General features: G+C 39.0%; 1 protein-coding gene across 3 annotated transcripts in view; it reads right to left on the bottom strand.

Moving 5' to 3' along the window:
- The window catches only part of Prlr (prolactin receptor), a 162,368-nt gene extending 144,749 nt beyond the window's left edge, over positions 1 to 17,619 (bottom strand). For 2 of the 3 annotated variants that reach the window (XM_047555088.1, XM_047555084.1), the window contains exon 1: positions 17,362 to 17,619. The gene's annotated coding sequence lies outside the window, so the exon portion shown is untranslated. The other variant, XM_047555085.1, reaches the window with a different exon arrangement.
- Between the last annotated feature and the right edge of the window lie 7,800 nt (positions 17,620 to 25,419).

The raw sequence follows: 25,419 nt of genomic DNA on the forward strand, positions 1-25,419 counted from the left end.
AGTGTGTTTTTGTCTAGTTTCTACATACTTCAAGGATTCAAAAACCCTGAAGGGACTCAGTGATAGAGGCATAAAATGACCAAGGAGTTGAGGGAGAGGAACTGAAAGATAAATAATAAAGATTAGAAATTAGAAATAAGAGTTATCACAGGATATGCTTAATATCAAGATAGATATGGGTAGGCTAAATAAACTATTTGCCAATATAATTATATAAGACTCCTTGCATCAGAACAAGTTAAGAAAAAGGGAGATGATCTGTTATATAACCCAATAGATAATTAACTAAAAATAGTTGCTACCTCAAGGTGTGCTCAATACTACTATAAATATGATAGAGCAAACAAAGGTTTTTAAAAATTCACATATGACAACAGATTCATGATGCAGTTAATTAACACTGATTTAATTTTAATAGATTAAGTAAATGTTCAGATAAATTTATGTTTGATATGACAACAGATTCAGATTCAGGTATTAATATAATATTGAAAAATGTGAATATTTTAGAATGTGGAATAAATTAATCTAGGCTATAACAGTAGAAGACTACTTGACATTGAGAGTCTAGAACAGTTCATGGATCAACTAGTCTGTCATTTTTCATAATAAAGTTTTATTAGAACAGAGCCACACTCATTCACTTGTGCAATGTGTGTAACGGCTTTTGTGTGACAATGGCAGAGGTGAGTAACTCAGGTAGAGGTCGGTTGGCCTGCAAAACCTAACAATCATCTGCTATCTGACTCTACAGAAAAATTTGCTGACTCCATCTAGAACATATTAGGAACATCCTTACTATTTAAGGCCCATGTTAAGAAGATTAAAATAAATTCTCTAGGTATCACCCCTGGGTGTAGAACTTTGGCCATAGCAGCAATTTCTGATAGTCATATGAAGAACTTGAAAATATACATGTTTACCAGTTGTCTGATCTTTGGAGGCTTGGTAATAAAGTTAAAGATGTGCCTGAATTTTCCAAAGGTGATGATTAAGCAGGTTCTGACTCTCTATCTCTTTTTGATGTCTTTCAATTCTGGGCTGTCCATCTACTAAGAATCAAGGAACTGTTGGGAAAGGAAACTCAGAAGTAGAAAGTGATGTCATAAGGTTAGTTGGAATTGAGATCAGGGGCTTCTGATATTTACATAAAAATGCTGTGCTTTCCTGTCTGTCAAATATATTACCAATGCTTACCCACAGAGAAACTAAATGACAGTCCTCAAAAATGGTGGATTTTCTTTCTTTTTCTCAGTGATGTTCCCCAGCAGGAAATAAAATTTTAACTGTGTATTATAACAGGACATTAGGGAGCCCAACAGTTACATTGCCTGAAAAGTTATATTAGAGAATGAGTTAGGGAACTATTCCATTGTTTGTGTTTTTGTTCCTGCTTTGCATAATGAACCATGCATTCTGGGACAAATTTTCACTCATGGATGGATCCCTGAAATCCTCTTCTAATAGTAGTGCTCAGAATTTAGAGATCATTGTTGAAGGTAAAGAAGGGAGAAGACAGTTCTCAATTGCATCTAGTTCGAACTTGGCAGGTTGATATCAATTAGGAGGAGAGGAGTTGCTCTTTTGGGATTGGCACTATTAAAATCTTTTCATATGTTCTAAAATCTTTTCATGTATTTAAATTTTCTGTCAAAATTGAGGGGGGAAAAACCCACGGTTGGGTATATAGTTCAGTGGTAGAGTGCTTTCCTAGCATGCATGAGGCCTTAGGTTTGATCCCCAGCACCATAGAAAGAAGAAAGAAGGCCATAGTAGTTAATATTTATGAGTTAAATTTTGAAATAACATGATTAAGTTCTTCCAGTTTTGGGCTATGACTCCGTAGTCAAGTTCAAGTACAAGATTCATTAGGACATTTAATTTTCAACAACAGTAGTGTCATTCCTCCACTCCCACTGAATGCTTGCCATTCATTGGACAAATTCATTCGTAAAAAGGAAGTCTCAATAGCAGCTGCATAGTTACTTACACAGAGAAAAGATTTTTGGAGAAGCTTAATGCTTTGCAATTGAATAATACCTTGCTGCTTCAATAAAAATACCTAGCTGCTTTCGATAATCAGAGCTACTATCACATTGAACAATAATCACATCCTGTCTGAAACTCATTGTGTCCAAAAGAATATCAGTGAAAAGGTCCCAGTCAGTGGTCACTTTGTAAAGGAAGTCACCATGAAATCCTAGGTGGGAAAGTTGTTTTACATTTAAACATGCATTTATTTGCTAAGACCTTAGGTTACCAGAATTGATGATAACTTGGCAAGAATACATAAGCATGGTTTATGTTTCAGTTGATGACTTCCTACGTCACATATAATTACTATTTTAAAAGAAAGCACACCCTTCTTAGTTGTTACACCTGGATTATGCCTTAGAGTTCAAAGCAGTCCCTATGCATTATTGATTCCCACCTTAACAATGAAGCACTGTTGCAGTTTCTCCTAAATTTTTACTACTGGATTCTTACTGCATACATTTTTCACAAATGAGTTTCTTTCTTCTAGCGCTAATTATAGTTCAGAAATAGATGGATAGGACCAAAATTAAATAGCAAATGGTAACAAGCATCAAAACCTTATTGTTTCTACTGATGCAGTCACTCCAAGCCACTGATTTACAGCTACCCAAGTGTGAGTGAGGGCCCCTCCATGTGGCCAAAGGAAGCCAGGCACCTTTCTTTTGTAAATGCTGGGCCTTCCGGTGGTGTGGTGAGCCACAGAGCCCTAATGGAAACAGATCTGCTTTGTTATGTTGGTTTTTAATCCTCAGTGCCTGGAGCTCAGTTCCTTCTAGCCTAGCCCAGCCCTTTGCCACTCAGGCCTTTGTCCAGTCTAGGCCAGTCTGACAGGCTCTCTTCCCTGTAATGCTTTCACCAGCAATGATTTTTCCCAGTCTTTCCTACTGTGCCTACTGCCAATAGTGCTGATGTATTTCTGAGCTTTTCCATTTCCCTTGGTTTTACCAGAGGAAGAGAAGGTAAAACCATCCTCTCCATTTCTGGGAACTGTACACTGCCCAAGCAGCTATACTTTGCCTGCTGGCATCAAATGTAGGGCAAATGAAGGTATATGTGGTTAATCTAGCTCATCTCTCTTGAGGAGTTTTCCTGCATACTTATCAGATTTGGATTCCAAAGGTTCATAACCTAGCTTTCCAGATAAATATTTGGCAAGAACAATGGCCTTGAAAGTGTGCCATTTGTGGTTGAGTGGACACAACACCAAATAAACAAACTATTTGTTATCATTCCAGTGTCTTTCCTCCCTGTTCAAGTCATCTGAATATATCCATGGAGTCTTAGGAGAAGGAAAAATCTCACTGAGGGCTAATGATAGATGAACTTCCAAATCCTTTATTTTACTCAACCCTCAAATAGGTCCCAGTATGTAAACACTAACTTCTCCAATTTTTTTTTTTTTTTTTTTTTTTTACAAAGAAGGAGACTAAAGTTCAAGGGAAATTCAGAAAACTTGCCATGGCTCACGGCTGCTCAATGGCATAACCTTGAAACAAACTCAACTGCAAGAAGATATGTATTGTTCTTGCATTAGGAGAAGTAACTTCTTTGGTAAGGACTGCCAACCTGTGCAGTGTTGGTTTGCTGGTGAAATGCAAAAAGGAAGGGGAACAGAACTGAGCTGTTGGGTTTTTGAGAATCTTTGAGGTTCACTGATTTGTACTGAGCTCAGACTTGACCCTTTTCCATGGTTGACTGTATATGTGTTGATCTCTCCCACAGAGTCATGAAGTCTGTGCTGAGGGTGATGCAAATGACTCACATGAATTGAGTCCTCTTCTGGTGCCAAGTGTTCTATATACCTTATCTTATTCATCCATCAACCTCATACAACATATGTTTAAGTAACCTTATTGTAGGGATGAAAATATAAGGCAGGTAGAGGTAACTAACTTTGCTCCAGAGTTTCATCCCTGAAAAATTAGGAACTGAGATTTATGCTGCCCGATCCCAGTGAATCTTCTCATTTGCAGGATGTGCAAAAGAATCTCATCCTGAAGGCAAGTTCTGGGTCCTTGGAAGAGACTGATCCATTGATATTTAAGATTAGTAAGGGCTCTGGCATTGAGGGCTTACTTTTAAAAATCATTTTAAAAAATGGCACATACAAAATAGTGGGATTCATCATATATATTTGTAGATACACATAACATTTTTGGTCAATTTCATTGCTCAGGACCTCCCCTTTTATTTCCCTTCTCCTTCCTCCTGAATCCCTTCCTCAACTTACTGGTCTCCCTTCTATTTTCATAAATTTCCCTCCTGTTTTTTCTTCTTTTGTCTCTCTAGCTTCCACATATGAAAGAAAATGTGTGACCCTTGACTTTCTAAGTTTGGTTTATTTTACTTAACATGATGTTCTCAAGTACCACCCATTTTCCTGCAAATGACAGAGTTTCATTCCTCTATGGCTGAATAAAACTTTTGCTGTGTATATATACCACATTTTCTGTGTTCATTCATCTAGTGACATACACCTAGGCTGATTCTTTGACTTGGCTATTGTTAATTATGCTGCTATGATCATGGGTATGCATTTATCACTACGATATGCTGGCTTTAGTTCTTTTGATAAATACCAAAGAGTGAGGTAACTGGGTCATAGGTGGTCCCATTCCTGGTCTTTTGAGTAACCTCCATGCTTATTTCCATAATGTTTCTACAAACTTACAATCCTGCTGACAGTGCATGCGTTTCTTTTCCCCCACATTCTCACCAGTATTTATTATTATTTATATCCTTGATGACTGAAGCACTTAGTTTTAACTCAACTAGATACCAACAAGGCTTTTCACTACTGTAGTATTACGCAGAGAAGCCAGAAGAAGCTCCTGCAAGGTGTAATCAGAGGTCTTCACCTGTTTTCAAAATGCGTTCCCCACTTAATTGCTAGTTAAGTTTCATCAGTTCTACTTTGGTGGAACCATGGCTATGAAAATAAAAATGGTAGAGGTGATTATTTCTTGAACCATAGTGACCTGAAGGGTTTATCAGTTTTTTGTTTTTTGTTTTTTGTTTTTTTTTGGCACATTCTTAGGAACATTCAGTTCAGAGGAGAAGATATATATATAATGGTCGTTGTGTGTGATGCTTGGGCAGCCTGTGGCAAAGATCAACACAAAAGTCAGCTTGTTGCCTTGCAATCTTTGAGTCCAGGACTACACAGGTATCAGCAAGATTCCATTTCTATAGGTCACATATGAATTGCTGTTTGTTTCAGACTTAGTTGAGTTGAAAATGATTTTCTTTTTGACCATCTATGATTTGTGATGACTTGAAATTTTCCTTCAGTTTAATCCATTTATTGACTATTGAAATTTGGAAATCATTTTAAGGTTCTGGGGTTGGTTTACAGAGAAGAATTGGTCACAATCATGCCCCAGATTGCTTATATTATAGTGGTGCTGACCAGGAAGCATATAACATGAGATGATAGATAAAGACAATGGGGTAATGCCATGGTGAGATGAGTATATTCTGAAATTCTTTAGGTCACAGGGTTTGCCTTGCTTCATTCTCTTTCCAAATCTTATCAATAGATAGCTCTACTGACTGATTTTCAGCTCCACCCAGCCTTCTGTATATCCACCATGCCGTCCTATTCTGATGGGAGGTTTCCAAGATCTGCATTGACCTGAAACTCTGAATGCATGGAGGAACTTACACCTCTAGCCTCTTAAAAGTGAGTATGCATGACAGTTTGTGAGGCCTTACTGAATGCCAAATTTCCCAAGTCACTGAAAAGAGACTGGGGCTGAGCAATTAGATCCCAGGATTCTCACCATGGTACTTAAAAACTGCATCTGAATTTTTTGTGGTAATACCCTGAAAGCACATGCCCACTAATACCTAGGTGTAGGCATCTCATGTAATTTCATCTCCTCCTTTGCATTTGACACATAAATCCATCTTGAAAATACTTCTGTTCATCCTCCAATAGTCACACTGAATAAGATACTTGAGTTTAGAAAGGAAGCCCCAGGATCAATGAAGAGTCCATGCTAGTAATAGTGTGAGGGGTTGGCAATGGTCAGTGGGCTCTGGCTTCACAGAATCTAGCATCTCATTAGTGAGAAGACATCTGGCCCATGTTCACATACATGATGTACTTTTGTAAAAGTGAGATGCATCTTTCATGATTTCATTTTTGTCCCTTTGAATTTTAAACCATGTAAAAAAGTAAATAAAAAATTTAAAAGCCACAGATATAAACAGTGTTCTGATTTAAATGATGTCTTTTGAAAACTAAAATCAGAAAAGTTCCTAGAAGAATAAAACCTAATTGAATCACCATGAATAAGATGATAGAGTCCCCTCTTATGATCACGTAACTGCCTTTACCTTGCTCTGATCTTTGAATGACTTAGTTTTAGCTAAGGATACATTTACTTTTGATACATACTCACCCTTCCTTTACTTTTTATGTTGGTTAAAAAGTCAACAGAAAGTAAGGGATTTACATTATTGGTTTGAAGTTGAATTTTTGAAAATTAACCTCTTTACAGGATTCTGAACTACTTGAAGAAAAATGTGAAATGGCTTTCAAACTTTAATTATTTGATGTTGCTTCTGCCAAACTTAATTAAGAGAATAGTTTAATGTAATTGTACCTACAGTATCTACAGTTCCTTTTTTCCTTTGCACTTTGAAATTTGAAGGATAATATTACCACAAGAAATCTGTACACATATAATATTTTACATAACACTTTGAATATCAAACAGCTGAATGAACAGATTGATGATTTGATTATAAAATTCAACACTTCCAATAATGCGTATCAGTCTCTATTTAAAATTACCCTGTGCAACTGCAGCAAAAATGTATTCTAATATTTATCAAGCTAAAAATTACAGCATAGAAGATGAATCATCACAGTTACTGCCTTTACAGCCATTGCTAAGTTCATTATTTTGGTTAAAGACAATCTTAATGTTTTCTTTGTATAAAATTTAATTCTGCTAAATCCATTGTTGTTAGCATCACTAGGATGGAGAGGTCTGTTACTTTCATGATGATCAACTCCAACTAAGTTGATAGAAGAATTTTCTGGAAGTAGATACACTATGGAAGGCAGAGAAGACATAGTAAACTGTTGTGTTCCCCAGTCTTATTTCAAGTCTATTAAATAAAACTGTGGAGAGACACCTTCGATGTTTTGAAAGCACATAATGTGGTAACAAATAAATTAATGACTTTTTAAAAAAAATTCTGAAAGCTAGCTTTAGGTGGTCTTGTGAGGTAGAATGTGCTACATGGTACCAATTTATTCAGCTCCATGAGAAGAGGCAGGTAGATGTTACAACACAGGAAGTGTGAGTTGTGGGCAGAAAGGTGTAAGGAGAAGAGAAGACTGTGTATCAAGTCCTCTGGCCTTGGCAACTGTGTCCATTCAACTCCCTAGGTAAGGGTTTATCTCCTCATCTTGGAAGTTGTCAAGTGGTTCAGATGTGAAACCCTCCTGGAGAAGGGGTGGATCACTGTTAGTGGGCTTTTCCTCTCTCTAGCCATAATACCTGAAAAAAACAACTTAGAGGAGGAAAAGTTTATTTTTGGCGTTCACAGTTTCATCAGTCTCAATCCATGGCCAACTGGTTCCATTGGTCAGGGTAGAACATCATGGTGGAAGGAGATGGTAGAGGAAAGCTGCTAGCTCATGGCAGCCAGAAAGCAGAATGAGAGAGAAGAGAAAGGAAGGGGAGAAATATATAGTCCAGCCCCTGCTCCCAGTGACCTACTTCCTCCAGCACATCTCACCTGCCTACAGTTACTTCCCAGTACAATAAATAGTCCTTTCACATGGTTAATTCACCAAGTGGATTAATCCATTGATGAGTTTACTATTCTTATAATCTAATTATTTCACCTCTGAACATTCCTGCATTAACATAAGAGCTTTCTGGGAGACATTGAAGATCCAAACCATAATCACTCAACCTCTGAATTATGTTATCTTCCTACCAGTTTCATGGTATGCCAGATGAAATGCCTTCTTGTGGCACCTTGAAGATGTCTTGCAGGAGAAAGACATCTACTTTAAGGTAACAGCTTCAGTTATAAAGGAAAGGATGAAAAAGAGCTAGATGAGAAGGGGCGTAACATGGTGGCTAAAAACCCAGAGCTCTCCAGCCAGACTCCATTCAAAACCTGGATTTATCATTTGCCAGCTGTGTGATCTTGGCCAAATGACTTAACCTCTACTTTTTTCTTCATTTACTCATTTATAAAATGATAATAAGAGTACCCACTTATTATAAAGGGTGGTGAAAAGACTGAATAAGTTAAAAAATGAAATTCTTAAAACATTCTTCCATATAGGAAGGACTCATTAAATGTTTGCTATTATGATGTTAAGATTTATATGGAAAAACTGACTCCAGAAAGCAGTAAATGTTTGACAGCAGGAAAAACTTGGTAAATACAACCAGAATCAAAATACGCTGAAAAGAAATAAACTAGCAATGAGAATGTGACCATTTTAGTACTTAAGAAAAACATTAATCAAAAGCAAGAAGCCCTATCAGAACAGTCTTGACACAGTATGACATTTTTATGCTAAAAAGTAGAAATATAAATTTCTCCTTGGGTGGGAATATGTTTACTTTTGCTTAAATAAAGTTAAGGCCAAAATTCTTAATGTTTATGAATAGCAGTAGGTGTTATTTCATTTTGATTCAGAACCAGTGGTCCAAGTGGAGGACATAAGGTGGAGGCAATTACCTTAGACAGGACTGGGTTTGCTACTGTTTTTACCAGCTCTGTTCATTCATTCTTCCTAATTCCATCCTGAATCCAATGCTTCTACCTTACCACTGTCACCTTAGCATAATCCACCCTCCCCTCTGCTTGTACCTCCCTTGCTCCCTGTGTTTCCAGTGTACAACCCATTCTTCACCCAGAAGCCTGTGAGATTTATAAAATGCAATGTAAAACACATTCTTCCCCTGTTCAAAATCTCCCAATGATTTTCTTAAAACAGATAAAATGTTCACTCCATCCCATGACCCTCAGGCTTTCTGTGGTCTTATCCTGCCTGTCTATCACGTCTCTCCTTCACTCCAGCCACACTGGTCTCCTTTCTTGTTTCCTCGACATGCCAAACCTTTTCCAATCTCTGCTTCATGCCTTCTTTTTCCTGTATGGTTTTCTCTTTAGTGTTGATGTACTAACTCAAATGCTACTTCCCTGAGACAGGAAAACTCATTCAAGTCTATTTAAAGTAGCTTTCATAAGACTCTGTTCTATTTAGTTTTATTTTTCTTCTCATCACTAATTTATTTAATTTTATTTGTTTTTCTTAATGTGGACATCTGTTTTAATTTTTATATGGAAATATATACTCCAAAAATCAAAAACTTTATCACTTTATCTCTAGCTCCTATAATGAGTGCCTGAAACATAGTAGGACCTTTATAAATAGTAGCTGAGTGAATAAAAAATTCTGATGCTCATGATGCTTGGTTAATAGTAGGTCTTTGTCATCTGTCCCCCAGTGATCTCCTTTACAATGTCTATATTTTCTCTTAATCCTGCAATCACACAAAGCCAAAAAAGTAAAAATGGCATATTATTGTTCATCTCCTCATTCTCCTGTCACATTTAATATGAAAATCTGTTTATGTTTTGGTATTAATACAACTTTCTAAGTTGGAGTATTGGACTTAATTGAACCCTGAGTTATTGATTCTAGAATCATTCTCCATATCCTAGGTTTTTCCATACTTAGGGTGCCTTGGAATTGGCTCTTTTCAAACCAAAATTAATTACCCACTTGGCCCAGCCTCTGAAACCCAAGTGATTATCTGGGTGTGAGAGGGTGTTTCACAACCTAATTAGTTCTTGGTCAACCCACCTTGATAAAGTCTACCCAATGACAGTTTCTGGAGACTACTGCTATAATCATATTTTTAATAAGGGTGTGAATAGGAATAGATTTAATTGGCCTTAAAATGACTGAGATGAGAAAGTAAGTCTTGGTTAGCTAAAAATCAACATAGCAATTGGGAAATTTAACACATGGGTGGAAGGCAAGCTTAACTTTTATCTTTCAATCTCATATTTATTGAGCTTCTGGCAACTTGATTTCCAAATTGCACCAAAGAACTTTTAGTCACGAACTAAAAGTTAAAGGGCAACTGTGAGGATGGAGCCGGTTTATAAAAGCTCAAAATCATGCTTCCTCTAGAATTGGATGAACAAGGGCTACCTAAGAAAATAGGATGTGGATGCTTCTCTGAGTCACGTGACCTACAACAAGGCCAAAGAAGAAACTGATAGAACTAAGATTTGGATGGTAGCAGAGTGGCAATTCTTCGAAGTATATCATAATCACCTGGAAGACTGTAGGTAAATTCTACAGATTCTTAGTCCCATTTCCTAGAATCTTGATTCAGTGGGTCTGTGGATGAATTTTCAAGCTCTCAAGATGATTATCATGTGCAATCAGTGTTGAGGAGTCTTGCTTTTTGCTAAAGCTAAATAAAGAAAGCGTTTGGAAATTGTTCTTAAATCAGTAATGGATTTGGAGACAGAGGGAAAGAAAAGTGGGGATGGCACAAATTGGTCTATCTTCTTATCCTACGGAGGCTGCAGCACCTCTTTAGCCAGTCTAGCTTTCTTCCACCAACCTTCATAAGAACTTCCCCTTCCCCTAGTCTCACTATTGGCAATGAATCCAGAAGGAATTCTTTGAAAATGCAGCTATTAAAAAATCCTGGACTTTCACTTTCCTCTCCTTTTTCATGTGTGTAACATGAAATCAATATCCTTTCAGAGAGCTGGAACTTCAGCAAGAGAAATCAGGACAGCTGTCAAGCATGGGACTAGGCAACAGCAGGAACTCAGCCAGAGTACTTATTCCCCACAGGTAAGAGCCGATGAAGTCCAGGTCAGCATGACCGAACCTCCTTTAAGCAGGGATGGGGCTCCTGGGATTGCTGTGGCTGCCCTCGGGCTGCTAACTGATATGACCACAGGGCTGGCAGTTTAGATAGACTAATTATCCTCACCTACTGACCTGTCGCACCAATTCATTCATATAAGAAATAATGTTACTAGGATGATGTATTCTGACTGCAATGAGAACCAAGGCAGACTCACTTTGGAGGCTAACAAATTTTGGAGATTCAGCAACTGAGATTTCTTATTTCACCTCTGTTGCCAGCTAGCCCCATGACCCAAGGCAAGTAATAAAATTCTATTTCCCAATTTGCAAAACCAGAGAGGTAAGAGAAGTTTACAGATTGTTATGAAATAGCTACTGTGGGCACTAATGGGCATGATAATAAAGCCCTCTGCAATTATTACAAAAGGCTGGTGGTTATAAGCAAGTGGGAGATAGCAATTGCCCTACACTTCATGGGGATTGACTATAAGGCACCCCAAAGCACATAGGACAGAATGGACTGGTTACAAAAGGACTTTTGGCCACATTAACTTATTGGATGGAATCACTACCTGCAGTTATTTGTGAATTTAAATAACACATATAAATACATGTGTAGGTAAAATTTCCACATGACCACATTCCTGGTTGTCCATTTTAATCCCTTTTAAAGGAATACTCCTTTAAGTACATTTCCATGATTAGGATATACAAACCTGAGGTTTTGCTCAGTGATTTTCAACACTGGCTTCACATTAAAGTACTCTGGGGAATTAAAACCAAAAGAACCACCAAAAACAAACAGAAAAACAAAAACACATCTTGGACGGGTTTGATGAAAATTCTAGAGATGGGTCTGGGACATCAGTAGCTTTAAAGCTCCACAGGTGATTCTAATGTAAAGCTAGGCTCTAAAGTCACTGAGTTAGACCAATTGTTCTTTTGAATATCACCAAATACCACAAGCACACCTCCATTGCCATACACCGGTTCACTTTCCCTTTCAGGGAATGCCCTCTCTCCTCTCCTTTTGTCTTTATTCTAACCCTCCATCCCTTAATGCCCAACTTTTATCTGATCTTTCTCCATGTACCTCCAAGTTTGTAACCTGCTGCCCTCTAGAATCCCCATACTGTGATTGTACCACTCACACAACACTCAGAAATATTCTCGCACATAACTATTATATATTACATTTATGTCCATCTTTCCACCTTGCTCCCTTTCTTCAGAGCAAGGACCTTGTTTTTTTCTTCCATTTCCTCCTTGGAGTCTGGCATTGACTTCTTGGCTTAGAGGATGCTGAAAAATATGTGTTGTTGTTGATGTAGATATAAAGACTTAGATTTGAAGTGGAAGCAGGCAGATGTTATTTCCATGTGTATCTCAAAGAGCATCTTCTATAGTGTTTTGCTCTAGCTACATAGAGTAAATGCCTTCCTGTAGGCAAATATCTACAGAAGCATCAGTGTTTCAGTTATCAGTGATAACCATGGCTAATTTTTATAGCACATTTCTCCATTAGCATTTTATGTAGCATTATCTCATCAACTGTAAATTTGCTGCAGGATTATTAGGGGAAGAAGAGTGGTAGCATGCAAATCAGAAAACAAAAACAGAATCAGGTCTCTGATCTCCCAGGTCAGAGGCCTCTTCCAACAATACCAGAATTTCTCTTCTCTTCCCTTTGGAATAAATGAAAGTGCAGAAGCAAAATTACATCTTTGCCTTATTGTCAAATTTGATGGCCACTTTAGCTAGTGAATAAAGGAAACCAAAGCATCCTTCTGTGATGCTCCTGAAGCAGCCTTTATGAAACGGACTGATTCTTATAAAAACTATTTCAATTAAGAGGACAGAACAGGAAAAAAAATCTACCACCACATGAAATGACTTATTTAATGAGCTTTGCATGAAATCATGAAAACTTGGCTGTCTCCTTGTCTGATTTCACAAAGTGCCAAGAACTACAAAGATACTGTCTTAGGAAGTGATTTAAAAGTAAAATTTTAACCCAGATTTTTCAATGATCCTTTGGGCATAAGACACATGAAAGTCTCTGGATATTTTCTTGAGTGAGGGATAGGTCCTGGTAACAAATGAAACTAGAGTCTCTTTCATCAACTCTAACAGTGACATGATATAGTGGGATTTAAATTATCACCTGCACACCAGCAGGACAAGATTGGGAAAGGGGGACAAGGGACCTCTTATTTCTCATGATACCAAATTATCATGAGAAAAATGTTACGTATGGAAGAAGGGGGGACATTCCTATCATATCTTTGTCAACTTATTAGTCTAAACCAGTGCTGTTCAATGAGAATATAAGTTATATGTATGACTGAAAATTTCTATGTGCTATGTTAAAGAACATTAAAAGGAAGTGAGTGAAGTTAATTTAATAAATTCCATCTAAACTCAGCATATCTAAAATGTTATCATTTTGACATATAATAAGAATAAAAATTAAGAGATAGTTTACTGTTTTGTGGGAGGGGTACTTGCTAGGTCTTTGATATCCAGGGTGTATTTTACAGTCACAGTACACCTCAACTTGAATTAGACATATCTCAAGTGCTTAGTAGCCACATGGGGCTGGTGGCTATTGTATTGGAGAGTGCAGGTTTAGATACTCCAACTGGAATTTGAGACATCAGATAGAAATCATTGTCAACATTTAACTACCTAATATACTTTTATATTTTCCTTCTCCTGGCTCTTTCACTATCTCCCAGAAGAGATTATCTAAAGGCCACAGACTGTGTTGGCAACACATTTTGGGCTTTGGAGCAAAATGAACTAAGCAGTCCCAGCTTTATAACCCTGGGCTAATGGATTTACCTCCATTTGTCTCGGTTTCTTTGACTATAAAATCAAGATAAAAATAAGCTAACTCACCAGATTGTTGGGAAGATTAAAACAAATAGGCATAAAGTGTAACAGCACAGCCTAGGATCAAACAATAATTCTCCCTACGTAAAACCAACTTGACTTTTAAATGTCCCACTTTTGAGGCTCCACTGCTTCATTTATGCCACACAGGATCTTTCTGAGATTTCTTCTGCTAAAGGATCTCTTTCCCAAGAACTTCACAGGGCAAGTTTCTTTTTCTTTTCTAATTCAAGTTTAAGCTTAAGGGTGAACTTCTTATGAAAGTCTTCTCAGACTGCCTATTTGAAGATGCCCAAGCAACTTACTCTTGGGCACCCAGTCTTATTTTCTTCATAATATTTATCCATATCTAAAATGATATTTCTGTGTTTTCTCATTGGCCTATTATTTGTCACTTTGTCTTGCACAGAAACTCCAGAAGGGCTGGGATCCTGTCTTTCTTATTCTCCAAAGGTACCATCAAATGCCCAGCACGAGTTCGGCAAGTATTTGTTAAATAAATCAGTAGGGAAGTAAATATAAACAGTGTCCTAATGGTAAAGGTGGTAAAGAATGAAAATTAGCTCTTTATAACCTACCAGGATTGCCCAGAAAGTCAGTGGCAGAAAGCCAGATTCATCTACTAAGGTTGGGTATTGCTTATCTGAAATCTACCAGCTGGGTTTGGAAAAGGACAAGAAAATTATTTTCCCACAGGTTATTTTGTTGTTGATACTTGTTAATAGTACCACAAGCAAGGTATATGATCATACCACTTAAAATCACATTTGCTTATTCTTGACTTTGAGGAGAATCCAAATCCACTTGGCATGATTTGACTTTTTGATATAGGGGAGCTTGGCAGCACTGGGGAGTGGAAAAAGAGTGGGTGTTAAAGTCAGACAGACCTGGGCTTGGATCCCAGGCTATATAGACTGGGCAAATTATGTAAATGTCTCTGATCCTCAGTTTCCTTCCCTGTAAAGCTTTAAAAGATGGCTCAAATTCTTAAGTGCTGCTAATGAGAATTAACTGAGGTAATGTATGAAGGAGCTTAGTATACCTTGAAGGCTCAATGAATAGTAGGTGTCAATATTGCCTCTCCACTGTGCTGGTGGACCTTTGGCCAATTTGTGGGTGCTGATATTCCTTTCCCACATTTCTTCATCATCTGATCACTTGTTACTGAGAGGTCAGGATAAGGGAGAGAGGCAAAGTGGAAGAGTGGAAGAGAGAGGGAGAGAGAGAGAGAGAAGGAGAATGAGCTGAGTTTCAAGCTAACTCTGTGCCAAACAGTAGAAAAATAACAATGGAGACATTCTTTCTACAGAGACAGTTGCTGGTATGTTTGGATCCAGCCACGGGACTTCTCTTGTTTCATGCTATTTGTAGCTATGGGCAGAGTTTTGTATTCAAGATTATGGGTCAAAAGAGAACTCAGAGAAGGGTTGAGGATCCATGCCAATCTGGACGTATTTTACTTGCTGGCAACATATAGTGCTCTGCTTGACACAGTACAGTCAAAACAGTAAATCTGACCCTTCCACTCCCATAGGAGAAAGAGTAAGCTGCTCTAAAGAAGCATAAGACCAGTGGATAACCCCAAGTTAATATTAAGGAGTTTCTAATATTTATGGATCAGGCCTGACAAATATTATTTCCATTCTCCAATAATTATACAAGAAAAGTGATATTGTTCCCCATTTTGCAGACAGGAAAAGTGAAGCTCAGAATTCAGTGACTTGTCAAAGTGTGGGAGCCACAATTTGAAGCACAGTCTGTGGGACTCCAAAGCTGTGTGTGATTTCTGTGACACCTTGCTGCACTGCCATTGAAAGATCAGGTCCCCACAAGATGAATCCTCAGTTTCTTTAAGACAAAGTACAGAAGTCCAAAGAAGCACTGTTACCCAGTCATACTATGCATTGGGGAACCCATCACACTTTGTTTCCAAAGCCTTAGCCTACTGTCACGCAGCTAGTCATCCAGTCAGGTGACCTGAAGGGCGCCCTTTCACCTGGAGAGCAACTCTCTTCAGGTGGCTCTCCAGTGCTGTCTGTAGGTAGGAAAGCGCTAGGGATAAGGACCATCACCTTAAGAAAGTCATTTGAAGACTTGTGAGGACTGGTCCCCAGAAAGCAAAAACTGTCGACATCATTGCCAGACTGGGAAGCCGGGCTGTCTCTTTCAGCAGTGTGGCCAATTCCAGACCCCTGAGAAGACTACGGCTTACTCCCAAAGTTGGCCCAGAAACCAGCAGGGACTTAGCCTGGTGGTCTTTATGCAGGTCCTTAAAGACAAGAGATTTTCTCCTGAGGTTCAGGCATATTCAGGGGCCATCCACAAACACTCAGGGATTGCATGTAAAATTCTATGTGCATTCCAGAAGAACAGTACCCCCCCACCCACAGAAGAGGACCCATGCTTAACCCTCACTTTTTAAAAAAACACTGAAATTAGAATTTTCATCAAATTTTTTTCTTGCACTGTTCAGCACTTCTACCCCATTAAACATGTGTACATAGATACAGATATTGATTAGTTTCCCTCGGTTTTGCAGAGAAAACAGACTCAGAGAGGGTAAATGCCTTGTCCGTTTGCACAGACAAGGGGCTGGGCTAGGACCAGCAACACCCCATTGGTCAAGAGCCTCGGTGGGAAATTTTTGCCAGTCAGCTCAATGAATGAAAACCAAAGGATCCCTCCAGATTAACGATCATGTTTTGCAACCATTTTCAAGTCCAATCATAGAAATACCAGTTGCTTGTTATTAGGGAAAGATGGGTTGCTTCCCCAGGATGCAGGTAGAGGTCACTAAAAGGATGTTTTCCAACTCATAGAGCCAGAACTCCAGTTCTTGCTTTTCCTTCCACAACACTCTGGCTCTCGGTTACCTGAGTTTGCCAGACTCCCCTCCTCCAGGCTCTCTCCTCCAGCCGGTTCTCCTTCCAGCTTCCTCTCCAGTTTGAATTCCTCTGCTTGGATCCGTTCGCCTCTGTCCACCTCCGGGTTACAGCCTGGAGGCTGCTCACCTGCCTCTACCCCAGCTCTCGGGGAGAGCCGCACCTTTGGGTCAGCGCTGGTTAACACTAAACTTTCCCCACCGGATACCGGTGGTGGGAGACTCCTCGAGTTCACGATCTCAGTCCCTTCTCCCTCCCCGCTATTTTTTTTTTTTTAATTTTTGATTTTTATTGTTTGCCCCTTTTCACTTTGATGAAAATAATCGACATTCGGAGGATCCCACAACCGCGCCGAAACTCATTCTCCAGGCGGTACCGGCAGGTGCTTTTCCAAAACACCGAAGGGTGCGGGGCGCGCTGAGAAAGCTGGGGTGGGGTGGCACGCCACCTCAGAGTGTTTTTAGTTCCCCCAAGAAGGGACATCAAGGCTGGCTGCGGTCACGGCTCGGGATTTCCCGGCGGCTGCGAGCTCTGGCAGCTCGCAGGCACCTTGCCAGTGGCCGCGTCTACGGCCACGCTCGCTCCCCTCCCGCACGCGGCCTCGAACCGGTGGCTGGGGACAGCGCCCGCCCGCCACAGGCTTAGCCCTTTCTGGGTACTCACTTTTGCAGGGGAGCGAAGTCTGCCCTATGAGGCCGGGAGCACTTCCTGCACAAGGACGCGGAGACCCATTGTGTGTAAAGCTGTTTCACCAACAGCCGGTAAAATCCAGAAAGCAGGAGAGGCGCGAGTAAGACAGAAGAGGAAGGCGGGGAAAGCCCAGCCCAGAAGACGGGGCGTCTGGGGATTGCAGCCTCCGCTCCAGCGTCCACAGCCGGGTGGCTCTGTGAGAAGGAGCTCAACTCCTGGGTGCACTTGTTCACTCTTTCTTCATTAGAGGAGGAGTCAAGGTTGCAACATTTATTTTCCTTGCTGGAGGCAAAACAGGGATTTTCTTCAGCATGCGAAATGTCCAGAGCTTGCCAATTTTACAAGGTGACAGAGGTAGTTGGGGGAGCCAGCCCAATGCAGAGAAGATGAAGAGAAGAAATAAATCACTGATACTCTGATCGGTTTTGCACGATCAGTGCCACATACTTTCCATTGAGATTGTCCCAGAAATCAGAAAAAATAAATAAATAAATAAAAATGTCTTCATAAGCGAAATGACCTCAAAGATGATGTTTCTCTTGGGCAGCCAAGATGTTGAGATTCTCTGGTGTCAAATTTCTTTCCTTGTTTTTGAGCTATATAGAACAGCAGCTTGGCCATACTTGATGGGGGCTTCAGGGATTTGAATCTTATCTTCCCTAAAAAGGAGTTAGAGAAAAGAGGCAAAAGAAAAAATCAGTGACCTAAAGAGATTTTGCTTTCTTTTTTAGTACCCCACAGCCCAAATTTCCAGGGTTTATGCTCTGTTATATCAAAATAATACTGGAATATCAATGGTGCCTAAATTACCCACCTTTGTACGACACAAACATAGAATTTCTTTTTCTAGTAGGGTTAATACATTCTGAATTTTATTTTATTTTTTGGGGAGCAACAAAGCCACACGCAACCTCCACCTTTTCTTCTTCGGAAACATTGCCAGTTTTCTTTTGCATCTTTGTACTGAAACAAATAATAGCTGCTGTGGGAATGAAATTGTTTTCTCTGAATAAGTAGCTAGTGTCCGATGCCATTAATTAATATTGAGATTTGTTTATCACACAACCTAGAGGGCTACCAAGGGTATATTTTAAACAAAGGTTATGGAGTTGAAGAAGAGGAGGAAGAGGAGGAGCGGGGAGAAAGGTAATTTGCAATAACTGGCAAATCACATTCAGTAGTGGTCACCTGCCAAGGCTCAGGAAGCCACCAAAAATCCCATGATGCTTTGGTGATCCATTCGGATTAGAAGCCCAGAAGCACCTGTGTAAGCATAATAAGTTAGTGTTTCCTGTTTAATACCTTGTCCTTGCACGAATTAAGCCATAGAATCCATCTGGTTTCCTCTTTTACGACATGCACTTGCTTCCTGTGGTGATTGAGGTGTATTTTCTTTTACACACTAGTGTCTGTGAAGATCTGCAACTCCCACATATTTTCAGAACCAATGGGCAATATCTTCAATGGCAGAATACAGATGCTCCTGAATGAATGAAGAGGTGATGACCCACTCATCTATCCCACAAACTGATAAATGGAAAAATATCTTGCATCAAAAATGCATTGAATACACCTAACCTATTGAACATCCATCATCACTTAGCCTGGCTGACCTTATACATGCTTAGAACTCTTACTTAGCAAAGTGGGCAAAATTTTCTAACACAAAGCCTCTTTTGAAAAAAAAAATTAGTTGTAGATGGACACAATATATTTATTTATTTTTATGTGGTGCTGAGGATCAAACCTAGCAAAAGCAAGGCAAGCACTCCATCACTGAGCTACAGTCCCAGCCCCACAAAGCCTCTTATTTTATTTTTTGATTCATTGTATACAAATGGAGTACAACTATTGTTTCTCTGGTTGTACATGAAGTAGAGTTGTACCACTTGCATAATCATACATGTACATAGGGTAATGACGTTTGTCTCATTCTGTTATTTTTCCTTCTCCTACCCCCTCCCCACCCCTCAGTTTTCTCTATACAATCCATCCTTCCTTCATTCTTGCCTCCCTCCTACCTCCCGTTATGTATCATCATACACTTATCAGAAAAATCCTCCCAAAGGACTTAAAATCAGCATATTACAGAGATACAGCCACATCAATGTTCATAGCTACTCAGTTCACAATAGCCAGATTGTGGAACCAACCTAGATGTCCTTCAATTGATGAATGGATAAAGAAACTGTGGTATATATACACAATGGAATATTACTCAGCCATAAAGAATGATAAAATTATGGCATTTGCAGGCAAATGGATGAAACTGGAGAATATCATGCTAAGTGAGATAAGCCAATCTCAAAAAACCAAAGTAAGAATGATATCGCTAATAAGTGGATGATGACACATAATGGGGGGTGGGAGGGGTTAGTGTTAGGGTTAGAGTTAGGGTTAGGGAGGGGGGCAAGAATGGAGGAAGGAAGGACTGTATAGAGGGAAAAGAGGGGTGGGAGGGTTGGGGGGGAAGGGGAAAAAAATAACAGAATGAATCAAACAACATTACCCTATGTAAATTTATGATTACACAAATGGTATGCCTTTACTCCATGTGCAAACAGAGAAACAACATGTATCCCATTTGTTTACAATAATAAAAAGAAAAAAGAAAAATCATTCAGCCATTGGTTTTTTGGGATTGGACAAAGCCTCTTTTAACAGAATGAATGCTATTTGCGTCATTAAAAACAGGGATGCTTTTGCATCATTAAAAAGTAAAACGCTCCAAAAAAGTCATCCTACTTTGGGAACTGTATTTTTATATGACCTTTGCAAAGTCAAGGATCACTCAATTCTACCATAGTTTTTCTAATCAGAGTATTTCAAAAGATAGTGAAAAAAAATCACTCTAGACAACTCTGGACTGTCAGCCATCGAGAGGCAGGGACCTTGTTCTTCCCCTTTGTGGTCCCCACCCAGCAGCAGTCAGCTCAATGACCCTGTACACATAGTTCACAGCAGGTGACAGATTTGTTGTCCAGTGATGACTCCTCATCTCACTGGGAGAGAAGGTCAAGGGTGGCTTTCTGCTCTGTTGCGCAGAGGCAGTGTTCCTAAGCCGTGGCATTCGCTGTCGGTGCATTACCTGGCCCCGTGTTACTGAGATGAAGGCAGCCGTGAGCCTCACCCTCTTTCCTCTGGCCCCACTCTTGTTTTAGCACTCCCTCCTCCCCTCTACACGTTGGCAAGCTTTGCCCCTTCCTGTGTCCTCTTTTGGCTCATCTCTGCATCTGTCTCATTGGATAAGTTCCTCCCTGTTTCCAAGATGACTCCTCCAGTCTCACCCTGGACCTCATATCTGCTCATTGCCTCCAAGGTCTGGCTGTATGGCTCAATGCAGGGGAAGAGCTTAGACATTGGCAGTGGTTCGAGTCTTGGCTATTCATTTGTCTTCTCTGAGCTTCATTTTCTCACTATAAATCTGATACAGTAACGAGGGCTCAAAAATCCAGTAAGTAATAATAATGGCGACAGCCTACATAAAATGTCTGTGATTTAACAGAAAGTGTAGAAACATTAAGTTTCTGTTTTTTGTTTTTCCCTCCACCTTCCTCTACCTGCCTTGCATATTTTATCTTCTCCCCCGATGGGCTTCACCTCAGCCTACAACTTCCTCACATCTTCACTGACTCTGCTAGCCCTTTGGGTGACTTTTCAATTCAATTCACTCTTTCCTTCATCTGTCAAACTTAGTGGAAGAATGACCCCACTCACTGGCTTTTTTTTTTTAAACTTATTTCCCTCTTGAAGCCTTAACTGGTGGTTTTCAGTCTTGCCTGTATACCAGCATCATCTGCGGGTGTTCAAAATGTGCCTTGTCTGAGTGTCATTTGCAGAGTTTCTAATTCAAGAAGGTCAGGACCGGGTGCTGACTTCTCTTTCTACGAAGAGCACCCTGTCTTTGGAAATTGCTACTCGCCTCTGGCACTAGGTCATCCTGGGCCCTTTCCCTAGCACTCTGCTCCCTTGCGCTCCTTCCTCTGAAAGTTCTCCTTCCTAGACTTTCCGACCACTGTACTCCCTGGGTTGACCTCTGCCTCTGTGGCATCCCTCTGATGGTTTTTGCCAGATCCTCTCTTCTCTCTCCTCCTGTTATAAGGGGACAGTTTTGGCTTGGTCCTTCATTTTTCTTTGCTGAACACTACTTTTTTTTTTCTTTAACAAAATAGAAAACTGCTAAAAATACCAAAAGAGCCCCAAATCACTCACAATCACCTCACTGTTAAGAAAAAATATTCATCTATATCTGTAAACAGCAATTCCTTCAAATCACGCATCTTTAATCTTTAATTCAATCCCATTTCCAGAAGAAATCAACATTAACATAGGGTGCGTACCTGTTCTTTTTCATGTCTGTACGGTTATGTCTTTATGTGCATATGTATATAAACTAAAATTGCAATAATTTCCATAACTTGTCTTTTTAAAACTTAATGCAATTATATATTCTAGGTTACTATCTAGAGACATACTCCATTCTTTCTACATTGTAAGCAATTAATTATTCTATCATCCCTTGTTAGACCTTTGGTTATTCTAACAGTTTTTTTTGTCAGAAATGCTGTTATGATTATCTTTCCACAGGCCTTAAGTTGGATGCTTTAACATGGCATTGCTGGATCAAAGGAAGTGACCAAACTTTTGATTGATAGCTATTGAATTACTCTCCAAAAATGCCATTGCAGAAAGTTCTAGAGAGATTATTGAGGAATGGGGCAGGAATGTTTAAATTTTCACATATACCTCCTAATTCAATCACCAAATGTGCATTAATATACACTCCTAGCATGCATGTTTTCTCACATGTTCACAAACACTGGATTTTATCATTCTAATCTTGTGAATTTGATAAGCAAATATGACATCTGTTTTAATAATTCAGTCTTGAGATTTCTTGTGAGGTTGAGTTTACATACTGGTTATGATTTGAAATTTTCTCTTATGTTGTGGTTATTCAATGCAATGCCTGTCTCTCTTCTAGGGTGTTTGTTTTTTTAAAATAAAAATTTGGGGTCACTTATTGGATATAGTTAAGTATAATGAAGACATTTCTCTGTGTGTTATATTTCTTTTGATTTTGTTAGACTGTCTCACTGGGGAGGGTTTTAATTTTTATCTAGTCAAATCTGCCCACTATATTCAATGAAGCCTTCTTGGTTTTCTGCCTGGCTTCTTTGCATCTAATACTGATCAAAGTATTTTTCTTTTTATAATATTTAATTATAGTATCATTTGTTTTCAAATATAACTAAAGTAGAAAGTTAATTTTCTTCTGACAGCATAATCTGTTACATCACTGAAAAAAATCCAAGATTTTTTGTGTCACATAGCGTGCCTATCGTTTCCATGTTTATAAGTGTTGTTCACTCCACTTTGTTTCTTTGAGATGCCTTTCCTATGTACATGCCTAAAATGCTGTTTTGGTTAGTACATTAGTACAAGCACTCTTTCACTCTTTCCTTTCAACATTTTCTTGATCAATGTGATGTATTTATTTTTTAAAAAATTTAATAACTTGTCCAACTAAAATAGTTCTTTGGCATTATGCTATATTTACTTATTAATTTAAGAAGAACTGATATTGCAAGGGATTAGTTCTTCCTGGATGGTACTTTTTATCCTTCAATTTTTTTTCCTTAATCTTTTAATGTCTTTATAATCTTATTACACTGTTTACTTAATCATTGCATATTATGAACATGTAGGTGCTTTATAAATAATTCTAAAAATGAACACAGTCTGGAAAGTGGAAAGTAACTTTGCCTTTGGAGAATTTATTTGCTTAGACTCAAATTGCAGGTGAGGCATAATTAGATCAAAGGTCATGCCCATTTTTATAGGCCTTGAGATATAAAAGCTTATCTTTTTTGCTGGCTTCAACTGTCACTGTTTCCAGTGTCACATTCCACATATAATCAGGAACAAAGGCCTGTAAATATTTTTTTCCCTTGCACTTCTTATTGCCTCAGTTCATGCCTTCATTATTTTTACTCCTTCCCCTTAAACAGCTTCTGAATATACTTGCTTTCACCATATTTTGCCTGTATCAAACTCAAATGCTTCTAGGTGATTTGTTTACGTCAGTTACTGAATTAAGATTTTTTAATGGTACCTATTTCCCACAGAATAAAGTTGAAACATCTCTTCTCCTGATGATTATATTGGACTTCTAGGTAGTAGCTCAATAAATATCTACACCTTTCCTTCTTAGAATGATACTTGCCCCACTCCTTTTCCATTAAAACTACCCATTCTTGATCTCCAGACTCCATGGTGCTTTGCTCTGAAAGTTGTTCCTGAGCATGCCCACTCTGAAAGTTCTCTGCTTGCTTCTGCCCATATAGCACTTCTAAGTGGGTTTATAACATCTACTCTGTTCTTCCTCCAAGAATCATCATTGGGCTGATGTGAGTTGGCCCATTTGAATGAATTCCATAAGTTATAAAACATCTGTAATGTTTTATAGATAATGTTTCCTTCTTTCCAAGGAAGCCCACGCTGGTAGATAAGCAATGAGGTTAAGTACACCAAGCCTTTATTGGACATTGAAATAGGAATACTTTTCTCCCTGTGGATATGCATGGAGAGGTGCCAAGGGAGCTGGGCTGCTGACTAATAAGGCCTATCTCCCAAACCCAAGGAGAAATAACTGTGCATGCTGAATAAAATGCAATGATTGCTACAATAACTACATGGGTGTCTTTAGGAGATTGTATTGTAAGTCTTTCTATTCAAAGTGTAGTCCTTGAACCAATTACATTGTCATCAAAGGGGAGTTGATTAGAAATTCAGGATTGGACTCAGACTTTGTAGTTTAACAAGAGCTGCAGGTGGTTCATGTGCACATTCAAGTTTGAAAAGTTATATTCTAGAGAGGCAATCTCCATGGTTCTTTTACTCATTGTCCCAGCAATAAAATTATTTTTGGGCATTTCTTCCCAAATATGTAAATATATTTTTATTTATAAATTGCATATGTACCATTGCATTACAAATTAAGGAAAGTATAAATTTTTTAAAAAGTGGATACAATTTTGAAATTTAAAGTAAAATTTAATTTCACTTTTGTAGATGTCGGAATTGAGCAAAGGACTTTGCACATGCTAGGCAAGTGCTCTGCCACTGAACTGCATCCCCAGCCCTTTAGAGACTTTTTTTTTCCTTTTGAATTTGAGATACAGTCTTGCTAATTTGCCCAGGCTTCACTTCAGCTTGTGATTCTCCTGCCCCAGTCTCCCAAGTAGCTGGGGTAACATGCATGGGCCACCATGCTCTGCTGGAAAAAAATGTCTTAGTAAAGGAAAATAGACAATTCATTTAAATCCAACAACTGTTTTTACAACTTGCCATGAGATACACAAGAAACTTCTGTGTGGTATCCAACATTTTCATACTCACTCCCTATTTTATTGTAACACATCGTTAAGTTTCATCTTCTAAAGGTCTTGCTTTTATAAATAAACTACACCAATGAAGGCCTGTGGTACATAGCAAACCAGCAAGTGGGAACTCCCTGGCATCTACCATGTGTTTGCCGAATTCCCTCCTATTCCGCAGGTACTTTGAGTAGCTTCCAGGACTTGTGTTGAGCTAATTCAAGAACTGAGTGAAGACACCATTATAAATTCCAATGCTAAATATCAGTAAAGCTCCTTTCTTTCTTGGGAAAAAAAAAGTTCAGATAACTTATATTATTTTATTTTCTCAAGTTGTCATTCTCAAACACAGTCATGCAGCAGGATCACATGGAGAAGCCATTAAAACACAGGTTTCAAGCCTTACTCCAGGTCTCTTCAATCTGTGTCATCAGGGAAGAAGAGCCTGGGGAATCGAATGTAATATCTCGCCAGAAGACCCTGAAGCAGCTAGCCAAGCACTTGGAAGACCCCCATTCAAAGATCAGTGGTTGAGTGCTGTGCTAATCAAAATTTGTTTCAGAAATTACCGCCTCGCCTGAGAGTATGTTAGAAATGAGAACCCCCGACGCTTTGCCCCACAACCAGTGGCTTAGAGGCTAATTTTACCAAG

This window comes from Sciurus carolinensis, chromosome 6, assembly GCF_902686445.1.
Source record: "Sciurus carolinensis chromosome 6, mSciCar1.2, whole genome shotgun sequence".
NCBI classification, from domain to species: Eukaryota; Metazoa; Chordata; class Mammalia; order Rodentia; family Sciuridae; genus Sciurus; species Sciurus carolinensis.